General features: G+C 37.4%; 2 pseudogenes; both read left to right on the top strand.

Moving 5' to 3' along the window:
- Positions 1-10,161: 10,161 nt before the first annotated feature.
- On the top strand, positions 10,162-10,490 carry LOC141371979 (small nuclear ribonucleoprotein Sm D2 pseudogene; annotated as a pseudogene).
- Positions 10,491-10,877: 387 nt separating this feature from the next.
- On the top strand, positions 10,878-13,359 carry LOC141371978 (serine/threonine-protein kinase MARK2 pseudogene; annotated as a pseudogene).
- Positions 13,360-13,615: the final 256 nt, after the last annotated feature.

The raw sequence follows: 13,615 nt of genomic DNA, 5'->3' as shown, positions 1-13,615 counted from the left end.
AGATACTGGGAGAAGAATTAATTCTGAGGAAATTGATTCTAACATGTGGAAATTTGTCACCCTGACAGGAAAATCATTACTCCAAGGGATTTGCTGTCTGTACCTGGTAACAGATAGAAAGCTTGCTATTAGAGAGAGAATACCACTGTGATGTAGTGAAATCTTGAGCACCTAGAAGACAAGCTACCCTCTAATAATACTGATGGCTAACACCGTCATAAATAGAGTGCATCATGTGCGCCAGGCTTTGTCAGGCATTATTGCTACTAAACTTCAGAGAAATTTTAGGAGTTAAGAATCATTTTTAGCACATTTTGTTGATCAGGAACGGAGGTGCAGAAATCCTCAATAATCCACCTGATATTCCATAGCTAAAATAAATAGAGGAGGAGAATTCAAAATGCAAAGCTCAACTATTTTTCACTCTGCAATGCCGTCCCCTGGCAAGTTAGCTTGGGCCAATAACATTTCTCTTTATGTGCCAGGTGTTCATAAATTAGGCATTTGTGAGTTGGGAAGTCACTGTACAACTTCGGCTTTCTATCTTTAAGCAATCATGATTCTCTACTGGCTTCACTATGAGACCAGTCAACACAGGTGTACTTGGTATCAGAAGGTTTGAGAGTAAGTGTTTGCAAAGCACTTCTTTGTTTTTCTTTACATATTCTTCCTAGAGGTTTTTAGTTTGTGGATTTTGAAAGGTATTTTTCAATTACAATATTAATAGAGGTAGTTGTTAAAATTTTAATTAAATAAAAGTACCCTTACAGAAGCAAAAGAGTTTCCTTTTCCTATTGCTACTACTCCAAGGGTAAATCACTGTTAACACTTTGGTGTGTGTCTTCTATGATGATTTTTACATTTGTAAACCCATAAACTTTAAGTTTTATAAAAATTACATCAAACTATTCATATTGTTATGAGACTTGCCTTTTTTACTCACAAATATATTATCAAAACACAATCTCAATTTGCTCTATTTCAGCTAGAGGGAAATTATTGATTCATGTATTCCAAGGAAGGATTGAATGATTAAACCACAAGATCAGAATGGTGGAGTTTGGCCTTAGTATCTCCTCGAAGTAAGAATTAGAACAATCTTCTCTAATTTAGATTCTCTGAGATTGTCAGAGAATCTCATTGTCTCTTCTGCATGTGGCTGTCCAATTTTCCCAACACCATTTGTTGAAGGGACTGTTTTTTTTTCCATTGGACATTCTTTCCTGCTTTGTCAAAGATTAGTTGACCAAAGAGTTGAGGGTCCATTTCTGGGCTCTCTATTCTGTTCCATTGATCTATGTGTCTGTTTTTGTGCCAGTACCATACTGTCTTGATGATGACAGCTTTGTAATAGAGCTGGACGTCTGGAATTGTGATGCCACCAGCTTTGCTTTTCTTTTTCAACATTCCTCTGGCTATTCGGGGTCTTTTCTGGTTCCATACAAATTTTAGGATTCTTTGTTCCATTTCTTTGAAAAAAGTGGATGGTATTTTGATGGGGATTGCTTTGTGTAGATTGCTCTAGGTAGCATTGACATCTTCACAATATTTGTTCTTCCAATCCATGAGCATGGAATGTTTTTCCATTTCTTTGTGCCTTCCTCAGTTTCTTTCATGAGTATTTTATAGTTTTCTGAGTACAGATTCTTTGCCTCTTTGGTTAGATTTATTCCTAGATATCTTGTGGTTTTGGGTGCAATTGTAAATGGGATTGACTCCTTAATTTCTCTCTCTTCTGTCTTGTTGTTGATGTATAGGAATGCCACTGATTTCTGTGCATTGATTTTATATCCTGCCACTCTACTGAATTCCTGTATGAGTTCTAGCAGTTTTGGGGAGGAGTCTTTTGGATTTTCCACATACAGTATCATATCATCTGCAGTGAGAGTTCGACTTCTTCTTTGCCAATTTGGATGCCTTTGATTCCTTTTTGTTGTCTGATTGCTGTGGATAGGACTTCTAATACTATGTTGAATAGCAGTGGTGAGAGTGGACATCCCTGCCATGTTCCTGGCCTTAGGGGGAAAGCTCTCAGTTTTTCCCCATTGAGAATGATATTTGCTGTGGGTTTTTCATAGATGACTTTTATGATATTGAGGTATGTACCCTCTATCCCTATACTCTGAAGAGTTTTGATCAAGAAAGGATGCTTTATTTTGTCAAATGCTTTTTCTGCATCTATTGAGAGGATCATATGATTCTTGTTCTTTCTTTTATTAATTTATTGTATCACATTGATTGATTTGCAGATGTTGAACCCACCTTGCAGCCCAGGGATAAATCCCACTTGGCCTTGGTGAATGATCCTTTTAATGTACTGTTGGATCCCATTGGCTAGTATTTTGGTGAGAATTTTTGCATCCATGTTCATCAAGGATATTGGTCTGTAATTCTCCTTTTTGATGGGGTCTTTGTCTGGTTTGGGGAATCAAGGTAATGGTGGCCTCATAAAACAAGTTTGGATGTTTTCCTTCCATTTCTATTTTTTGGAACAGTTTCAGAAGAATAGGTATTAATTCTTCTTGAAATGTTTGGTAGAATTCCCCTGGGAAGCCATCTGGCCCTGGGCTTTTGTTTGTTGGGAGATTTTTGATGACTGCTTCAATTTCCTTAGTGGTTATAGGTCTGTTCAGGTTTTCTATTTCTTCCTGGTTCAGTTTTGGTAGTTGATACATCTCTAGGAATGCACCCATTTCTTCCAGGTTATCTAATTTGCTGGCATAGAGTTGCTCATAATATATTCTTATAATTGTTTGTATTTCTTTGGTGTTGGTTGTGATCTCTCCTCTTTCCTTCATGATTTTGTTGATTTGGGTCATTTCTCTTTTCTTTTTGATCAGTCTGGCCAGGGGTTTATCAATCTTGTTAATTCTTTCAAAGAACCAGCTCCTAGTTTCGTTGATCTGTTCTACTATTCTTTTGGTTTCTATTTCATTGATTTCTGTTCTGATCTTTATTATTTCTCTTCTCCTGCTGGGTTTAGGCTTTATTTGCTGTTCTCTCTCCAGCTCCTTTAGGTGTAGGGTTAGATTGTGTATTTGAGACCTTTCTTGTTTCTTGAGAAAGGCTTGTATTGCTATATACTTTCCTCTCACGACAACCTTTGCTGTATCCCAAAGATTTGGACAGTTGTGTTTTCATTTTCATTGGTTTCCATGAATTTTTTTAAATTCTTCTTTAATTTCCTTGCTGACCCATTCATTCTTTAGTAGGATGCTCTTTAGCCTCCATGTATTTGAGTTCTTTCCGACTTCCCTCTTGTGTTTGAGTCCTAGTTTCAAAGCATTGTGGTCTGAAAATATGCAGGGAATGATCCCAATCTTTTGCTACCTGTTGAGCCCTGATTTGTGACCGAGGATGTGATCAATTCTGGCGAATGTTCCATGGGCACTAGAGAAGAATGTGTATTCCATTGCTTTGGGATGGAATGTTCTGAATATGTCTGTGAAGTCCATTTGGTCCAGGGTATCATTTAAAGTCTTTATTTCCTTGTTGATCTTTTGCTTTGATGATCTGTCCATTTCAGTCAGGGGGGCGTTAAAGTCTCCCACTCTTATTGTATTGTTGTCAATGTGTTTCTTTGCTTTTGTTATTAATTGCCTTATATAATTGGCTGCTCCCATGTTCGGGGCATAGATATTTATAATTGTTAGATCTTCTTGTTGGAAAGACCCTTTAAGTAGGATATAGTGTCCTTTCTCATCTCTTATTACAGTCTTTGGTTTAAAATCTAATTTGTCTGATCTAAGGATTGCCACCCCACCTTTCTTTTAGTGTCCATTAGCATGGTAAATGATTTTCCACCCCCTCACTTTCAATCTGGGGGTGTCTTGGGTCTAAAATGAGTCTCTTGCAGACAGCATATTGATGGGTCTTGTTTTTTAATCCAATCTGATAGCCTGTGTCTTTTGATGGGGGCATTCAGCCCCTTTACATCAGGGTAACTATTGAAAGATATGAATTTCGTGCCATTGTATTGCCTGTAAGGTGACTATTACTGTATATTGTCTGTGTTGCTTTCTGGTTTATGTTGACAGGTCTTAGTTCTTGAAGCCATGGTTGAACCACAGGTCAGCTTGAGGAAAAAAGAATCCATATATTTCTTAGCCATAGCTGAACACCCAAGTCAAATTTTAGAGTCTGGAAGTTTGGCATGAAGGAGGCAGTTCAAGAAAAATCTCAGATATTTACTCTCAAAGAGCTGATGACCTAATTGGGGAAAACAAAACATTATATACAGCGCAATGTATTCTGTAATACAAGGATATGGGAGATATAGTTGTGATTTTTTTTATTTTCTAATAACAGTTATTATTTGGGGGTGCCTGGGTGGTACAGTCAGTTAGGCATCCAACTCTTGGTTTTGGCTCCGGTCGTGGTCTCAGGGTCGTGAGATGGAGCCCCACATTTTGGTGTTCATATGTCTGTCTTCCCTATGACATTAAATAATCCTTATAAGATAACGAAGTATAGCAATTATCTGTGTTTTGTATTTCTTCATTATAGTAATTATCCTGTATGTTTCTTCCTCAGCTCTGAGCTCTGCCCCCAAGAATAACAGCAAGTAAATTATTTATGTATTCAGTTCAGAATGAATTAATGGCATCAGAAAGGATGACCTACAAGGCTTCCTTTCTCCTTCTTTTCATCAATTTAAAATTAATGCATTATTTTGTTGTTCACGTTCTAAGTTGTCCAAGAACATTCATACATGCAGACTTAATTTTGTCTATAAGTAGCTCTTGTTCAGTCCCTCATAGTCGAAGAAAATTAATACACTTTATTTTCTGAAATTTATTTTCATTTTTTATTCATTTATTTCATTGCCAAACATGTTTTAAAACTCTTTATGGTCCTGGTCTTGAATTCGAATTGGAAATGTAGAAATACATATAAAATGGCCTTTCCTCCAAGGAGCCCACAAGCTAGTTGAAGAAACAAAATGGAAACAAGTTAATAGGATGTAATGATGCAGAGTCATGGACAAGGCTTGGTGGGGCCACAAAAGTGTGGCTGTTCCCCTGGGTTTGAATGGAGCCTGCTAGTACATTCTCTTTAAAACATGTGATTAATAGCCAAGACATTGAAACGACCCAGGTGTCCATTGATAGATGAATGGGTAAAGAAAATTTAGTGTACATCAACACACACATGCACACACACACAGTGGACTATTACTCAGCCATATAAAAGATGAGATCTTGCCATTTGGGACAATATGGATGGATCTAGAGGATATTATGCCAAGTGAAATATGTCAGCCCAAGAAGGACAAATACCATATGATTTCACTTATATGTGGAATCTAAAAAGCAAAACAAATACATAAATAAATAAAAAGCAGAAGCAGACCCACAAATGCAAAGAAGAGACCGTGATTGCCAGAGGGGAAGAAGTAGAGGGATGGGCAAAATGGTGAAGGGGAGTTGGAGGTAACAGGCTTCCAGTTATGGAATAAATAAGTCACGGGGATAAAAAGTACAGTGTAGACGATATAATCAATTGTATTATAATAGCATTTTATGGTGACAGATGGTAGCTACAGTCATGGTGAGCATAGCATAACATATAAACTTTTTAAATCACTATGTGGTACACCTCAAACTAATATAATGTTGTGTGTCACCTATACTTCAATAAAGAACAAACAAATATGTATGTGATCATGGAATGTACTTCTTAAAAACCTGATCATGGGAACTTTAATGCCCTTAAGACAAATTTGCTTATCTGGCATTCTGAGATCTGGCCATCTCATTCTACTCCACCCACTTTGCTCTCTATACTCCAGCCATATCAATCTTTATTCAATCCACTCATAATTCATTGCTTTTGCACTGTATATTTCCATTGCCTCAAAAAACTTTATATGTGCCTTACATCCTTCACTTAATATGTCTATCTTGATATCTATCTAAAATTTACAGTGGTGCCACTTTCTCAAGGAACCTATCTTCATAGTTGGGGGACTAAGAGCATCTTCACAGTCCTTAATCCATCTAAATAAGTCAGTTCATCTTCTTCTACAGCAGACACACTTTGCATTCAAACATACAGATTGATGGTAAAAGGATGAGAAAAATATATTGTGCAAACAGCATCTGTAACAAAGATGTAATGATTGTACATATACCAGGTAAAATAGGCTTTAAAACAAAACATGTTACTTGACATAAAAAAAGAACATTTTATAATGATAAAAGGGTCAATCCATTAGGAAGATATGATGATGATAACCATATATTCACCTAATAACATATTATCAAAATACATGAACAAAACTGACAGGAATGAAAGGACAAATAGATAATTCAACAGTAATTGAGGCTTCAGTACACCCTATCAGTAATTGATAGAACAACTACATAGATGATCAACAAGGACATAGAAGACTAGGGCAGCATTATAAGCTAAATAGTCCTCATAGACACCTAGAGAAAACTCTACCCTACACCAAAATATATTTTTTTCTTAAGTACACATGAGACATTCTCCAGTATAGACTATATTGTTAGACCATAAACTTCAATAAATTTGAAATGACAAAATATGAAATATCTTCTCTATACAAGGAAATTAGAAATTAATAGCAGGAAAATATTTGGGAAGTGCACAAACATACATATTAAACTACATACTTCTATATAATCAATGAGCCAAGGGTGAAATCAAAAGACAAATCAAAAATACTTTGAGATTAGAGAAAATGAATAGAGAGCATGCTAAAATGTATGAGATACAGCTAAATCACTGCTTATAGGGAAATGTATAGCTATAAATGCCTATATTAGGAAAGAAGGTATCAAATCAACAACTCTGAGAAAAGAACAAACTAAATCTAAAGTAAGCAGAAGGAAGAGAATAATAAAATTAGAGTGGAAATAATAAAAATGAAGAATACAAAAACAACAAAGAATATCAAAGAAACCAAAAACTGGTTCTTTGAGAAGAGCAACTAAATTGACAAACCTTTATTTAAACTAAGCAAAAAAGAACAAACATTCTAATAATTGGAATAAAAAATGAAAGAGAGGACACTACTACTAAACGTACAAAAATAAAAAGTATTATAAATGGAAACTATGAACAGTTGTATGCCAATAAATTAGATCCGTTAGGTGAAATGGACAAATTCCTAGAAGGACACAAATCACCATCACTGAATTAAGACAGTACACCTTTTAAATTTAAATTTATCACATTAAAATAAATCTGTAACAACTGAGGAAATTAGTAATCAAAAACTACCCACAAACTTGTGCAGCCACTCTGGAAAACAGTATGGAGGTTCTTCAAAAAGTTGAAAATAGAGCTACCCTACAACCCAGCAATTGCACTGCTGGGTATTTACCCCAAAGATACAAATGTAAGGATCCGAAGGGGTATGTGCACCCCAATGTTTGTAACAGCAATGTCCACAGTAGCCAAACTATGGAAAGAGCCAAGATGTCCATCAACAGATGAATGGATAAAGAAGATGTGTACACACACACACACACACACACACACACACACACACAGAGTGGAATATTATGCAACCATCAAAAATGAAATCTTGCCATTTGCAACAATGTGGATGGAACTAGAGGGCATTATGCTAAGTGAAATAAGTCAATCAGAGAAAGACGTGTATCATATGATCTCACTGATATGAGGAATCCTTAATCTTGGGAAACAAACTGAGGGTTGCTGGAGTGGTGGGGGTTGGGAGGGATGGGGTGGCTGGGTGATAGACATTGGGGAGGGTATGTGCTATGGTGAGCGCTGTGAATTGTGTAAGACTGTTGAATCACAGACCTGTACCTATGAAACAAATAATACATTATATGTTAAAAAAAAATGGTAGGAAGGGAAAAATAAGGGGGCTGAAATCAGAGGGGGAGATGAGCCATGAGAGACTATGGACTCAGAGAAACAAACTGAGGGTTCTAGACGGGAGGGGCATGGGGGAATGGGTTAGCCTGGTGATGGGTATTAAAGAGGGCACGTATTGAATGGAGCACTGGATGTTATATGCAAACAATGAATCATGGAACACTACATCAAAAACTAATGATGTAATGTATGGTGATTAACATAACATCATAAAATTTAAAAAAATTTAAAAAAAAAACTACCCACAAAGAAAAGCCTAGACCCAGATAGTTTCACCACAGAATTCTATTATCCCAAACATTTAAAGAAAGATGAATGCCAATTTTCACAAATGCTTCCAAAAATATAGAAAAGAAGTAAATACTTCCCAATTCATTTTATAAGGCCATTATTGCCCTGGTACTAAAACCAGAGAAAGTCATCACAAAAAAAAGAAAATTACAGACCCTTATTTCTTATGAGTATAGATACAAAATCTTCAGTAAAATACCAGCAAACCATTCTAGTAACAAATAAAAAGAATTAGAGTCTATGACCAAATGGGAGTTTATCCCAGGAATGAAAGGTTGGTTTAACATCCAAAAATCAATTACTACAATTTATCATGTCAGGAGAATCAAACCAACAAGCATGGTTATCTCAACAGATGCCAGAAAAGTACTTTATATAATCCAGTACATTATCACAATAAAATGATACTCAACAAACAAGAAATAGAAGGAACCTTTCTCAATCTGATAAAGGACGGCATCTAGAAAAATATAGTATCCTACTTCATATTGAAAGACTACATGCCCCCTCCACCCAAGATCAAGAATAAAACAAGAAGAACAATGTGCAAAAATCTATTGTATTTCTGTACACTTGCAATGAACAATCTGAAAATGGAATTAAGAAAACAATTATACTAGCATCTAAAAGAATAAAATACTTGTGATTAGAAAAACAAAATAGTGCAAAACTTATACTCTAAATCTATAAAATACTGTTGAAAGAAATTAAGATCTACATAAATGGGAAAAGATCCCATGTTCATGGATTGGAAGATTTAATATTAAGATGTCATATTCCTCAACTGATCTACAGATTCAATATAATCTCTATCAGAATGTCAGCTGATTTTATAAATTAAAAAGCTATTTTTAAAATTCATATGGAATTTTAAGAGACCCCGTATAATCAAAAGAATCTTGAAAAAGAAGTAGAAAGTAGGGGACTCACACTTCCTGATTTCAAAACTTACTACAAAACAACAATAATCAAACAGTCTGCTAAGGATAAACATATAGATTGGTGGAGTTCAACTGAAAGTCCAGAAATAAAGTCATACATCCATGATCAATTGATTTTTGACAAGGATGCCAAGACCATTCAATGGAGAAGCAAATAGTTGTCTATACCAAGGGTGTCCAGACAATAGCATAGCCACATGTAAAAAAATAAAGTTAGACTCTTGCCTCACATCAGAGACAAAACTTAACTCAAAATGTATCAAAGATCTAAATGTAAGAGCTAAAACGACTCAACTGTTATATCATAGGGGATAAGCATTACTTACTTTGGGTTTAGGAAAGTGTTCTTAGACATGAACCAAATTAGAAGAAAACAAAGGAGAAATAAAAGGTTAAATGGACTTCACCAATATTAAACTCTTGCTTTTCATAAGACATCATCAAAAAAGTAAAAACGTAGAATGAGAGAAACTATGGATAAATCATGTATCTGTTAGGGAACTTGTATTCAAAATATATAAAGAACTCTTACAATTCAATAACCAAAAGACAAGTAACTATTAAAAAGTGGGCAAAATATCTGAATAGACCTTTCTTTAAGGAAGAGATGCAAATGGCCAACACACACATGAAAACATGTTTGACATCATTAGTCATAAGAAGAGCAAATCACACCACAATGGGATGTTATTTTATACTAACTAGGATAGCTAGGATCAAAAAGTCAGATAATAACAAGTGTTGACAAGGATGTGGAAAATTTGGGACCTTCACATACTTCTGGAGGGAATGTAAAATGGTTCAGCTGTTTTAGATAACAGTCTGGCAGTTCCTTAAAAGCTTAAATATAGAGTTACCATAGGACCCAGTAATTCCACTCTTAGGTATATATCCAAGAGAAATCTGAACATATGGCCCTACAGAAACTTGTGCTTGAATGATTATAGTAGCATTGTTCATAATAGCCAAAAGGTGGAAGCAAAGCAAATGTCCATCGGGGGCAGGAGAAACGTGGAGGAGATGGCACAGACTGGGGGGGTGCAGCCATTAGCACATGAGGCTCCTCAACAAGCCCAAGAGTGAGGTGACCCAGAGGAGCTGCAGATGTGGGAGGAGAAAAAGTTTAACACATGTCCACTTTCTGTTCTCACGTAGTGAGAGGCAAAAACCACACCCAAGTGCTCATTAACTGCCACAACAGCCAGAAGCTCTCGGCCATGTGAAAGCCTTCGGCAGGCACTGCAACATGGTGTTGGAGAATGTGAAGGATATGTGGACCGAGGTCCCCAAGAATTCCAAGGCAAGGAGTCCAAGCCAGTCAACAAAGACAGCTATATCTCCAAGATGTTCCTGAATGCGGACTCAGTCATTGCTGTCCTGTAGGACTGCTCATCGCTGTCAGAATTCCCTCCCTCCTCCTGCAAAGACCTGCCCTTTGTAATGGAAATAATAAAGATCTGTGGTTTTTTCTAAAAAAAAAAAAAATACTATTTAGTCATAAAGCAATAAAGTACTAATACATGCTACAATATGAGTGAACCTTGAAAATATTATGCTAAATGAGAAAAGCCAGACACAAATGACCACATATGATATGATTTCACTCATATATGTCCAGATCAGGTTAAATGTACAGAAATAGAAGGTAGATTTGTGGTAGCTTAGGCCTGGGGGTGTGTGTGTGACATGGGATTTGAGAGGGATGTGATACCTCAAAGGGCATGAGGTTTATTTTTGAGGTGATAAATATGTTTTAAAACTGATGTGATGATGGTTGTAAATATACTAAAATCACTGAATTATACACTTAAATACAGGAACTGTATGGTGTGTGAATTATATCTCACTAAAGCTGTAAAAAAAAAGTGACAAAGCCACTGTTGATCATCCTCAGACTTGTAGGTTCACTTCTTGCTATGACCTCAACAGGGGCCATTGTTTTTTCTCTAAACCCTTATTTAGTCCATGGCTGGGCCTCAGAATGTGCTATTGAGGTTTGAAGTCTTTCTAGTTCAAGGAGCTGATTTCTGATGACCTGAGAGATACTGACCAAGCTTAGCTGTTACATCTCATTGGCATGGTGGGATTTTTGTCTGTTTTATTTTTTATTAATTTTTTTCTTTTTTCTTTACCTTATTATTTTTCTCATTTTTCTTTTCTTTTTATTCTTTTTCCTATTTTTCTTTATTTCTTTCATATTCATTTTATCATTAGTATTTTTTTGGCATTTCTGGCATTGTGTTTTGACTCCATTATAAAGATCAGTTTATCAGGTAGACTTGGAAATAATTTTCTTTTTGAATGGTTTAGACCAAACTTATCACCAACTTTCCCAATTTTAAGCCTACCTTGGGACACCTTGAGTGTAAGTCCAACAGTAAGTCCAACAACTGCAGGGCCTTTCAGCTATCTTTGCTGAGGAGGAGACCCATGTTGGCAACCACCAGTTCTTCATGACAATCTCCAAAGGTAACTTGGCCAAGCTGAAGTTGGCCTGGCACATCCTGACTGGGAAAGAGGGAGCCATGATAATCAGCTTCCAGAAAATACCCATGAAGTCAGAATCCTAAAGACTTTGAATCATCCCAACATAGTTAAAATATTTGAGGTGATCAAGACTGAGAAAATACTCTACATCATGGAGTACACGAGTGGAAGAGAGGTTTGATTACCTAGTGATTCATGGCATATGAAAGGAAAAAAGTCCTCGAGCAAATTATATTAGAAAGTGTCTGCTGTGTAGTGCTGCCACCAGAAGTGGACTGTTTATAGAGACTTAAAGGCGAAACACCTGCTTTTGGGTGTTGACATGAATAGTAAGTGTGTAGACGGACTTCAGCAGTAAATTCACCTTTGGCAACAAGCTGGGTACTCTCTGTAGCAGTTCCTCTTTTGCTGCTGCAGAACTATTCCAAGGCAAATCTTATGATGGACTAGAATTGGAGGTGTGGAACCTGAGGGTTATCTGATCTACAGTGGTCATCTGATCCCTGCCTTCTGATGCACAGAATCTCAAGAAGCTGTGAGAGCAGGTACTGAGTGGAATATGCCATATTCCCTTCTACTTTTCCATAAAGAGTGAAAACCTGCTCAAGAAATTTTGTATTCTCAATCCCACCAAGACAGGCACTTTTGAGAAAATTATGAAAGATCTATGGATGAACGTAGGTCATAAAGATGAACTAAAGCCTATCTGGAGCTATTGCCCGACTATAATGACCCCTAGATGGCGTTAATTGGTTATGTAGAGGAAGAAATCAAGGATTCACTGATGGACCAGAAATACGAGGTGATGATCACTTATCTGCTCCTTATACACAAGATATATGAGCTGGAGGGCTTCATCATTCCCCAAAAGCCCAGTCTGTGGCATTCCTTTCTCATCCCACGTGCTACAGTACAGCCTCTCTGCCAGCCAAGCCAGGGATTGATCAGGCCAGTCCTGCTCTTCCCATCTCTAATTCTGAGAATACTCAGAATTGAGTATTGTAATGTATTTTGTAATGTATATTGTACAATGTATATTGTAATGTAATTACAACCTGAGGAGGACTCGGAATCAAAAGAGAAGGCCAGGAGCACACGTGCCACCTCCCTGCCTACCTGTTCTGAAGAGGGAGAAGATCACTCCTCAGAGATAACCTTTCCACCAACACAAATCAAAGCTTCAGTTCCCCACTTTTGGAGGGAATTGGCCAGGCCTCCATCCAGAATGTGAAGAGCCTATGCTAGGGTCTGGGGCCTCCATGGCTTCTGCTTCTGGGGCAGTTGGCTGGATTTGCTCCACCTGCTCTAGAAACCCATGACAGCCTTGGTACAGCTCAGCCAGGCCTCTGGGTGGTGCTCTGCAGACACTAAAGGTGAAGTGCCTCAGCACAGCCCTGTCAACATGTCCCTGTGGCTTCCCTCTCTGCCCACACATCAGCAACAGTGCTGGAGCCCCAAACAGGAAACGCCTTCCACACCAAGCAGTACTGACATGTGCATAACCACCAGAGTTTGTCCTGTGGGAAGACCCCAGTCTGTCCATAGGGCAATAGTCAGGGCCAGCAGGGGACCACTGATAGTTGCCTCTGCAAGTTCAATTTCAAGTTTATGGAGACATCTGTGTTTCAGGTTTACCAGAAGGAATCTGAATGAACCTGAAAGCAAAGACCTAGTGGAGATGCTCAAACTTCACATGGTGGGCCACAGGGGCAATGATAAAAGAATATCTAGAGGCCAAATGGTGCTCACTGTACATGGAGTATGAAGATCACAACCTCCGTGGAGTCTGTTGGGACATCTGTAAGGTCCTGGACACAAACAGCTGCAGTACCAGCTAAACGAAAAATATGTGCTACTCAGCATTCACAGCTCCCAGGGCCACAAGGACTACATGCAGGGGAAGATGGAGGCGTGCAAAAAGCCACAGTGATTTCTCAATGGGTTCCACTTACATGGATATCCAGCATTTCTGTGGCCTTCAAAAACATTGCCTCTAAAATAACCATGATTGTTAAAGCCAT

Source organism: Callorhinus ursinus, unplaced genomic scaffold, assembly GCF_003265705.2.
Source record: "Callorhinus ursinus isolate GAN/ISIS: 27379988/994484 unplaced genomic scaffold, GSC_fseal_2.0 scaffold159, whole genome shotgun sequence".
NCBI lineage: Eukaryota > Metazoa > Chordata > Mammalia > Carnivora > Otariidae > Callorhinus > Callorhinus ursinus.
Note: the sequence above shows the minus strand (reverse complement) of the source record. Positions and strands in the feature narration are given on the sequence as shown.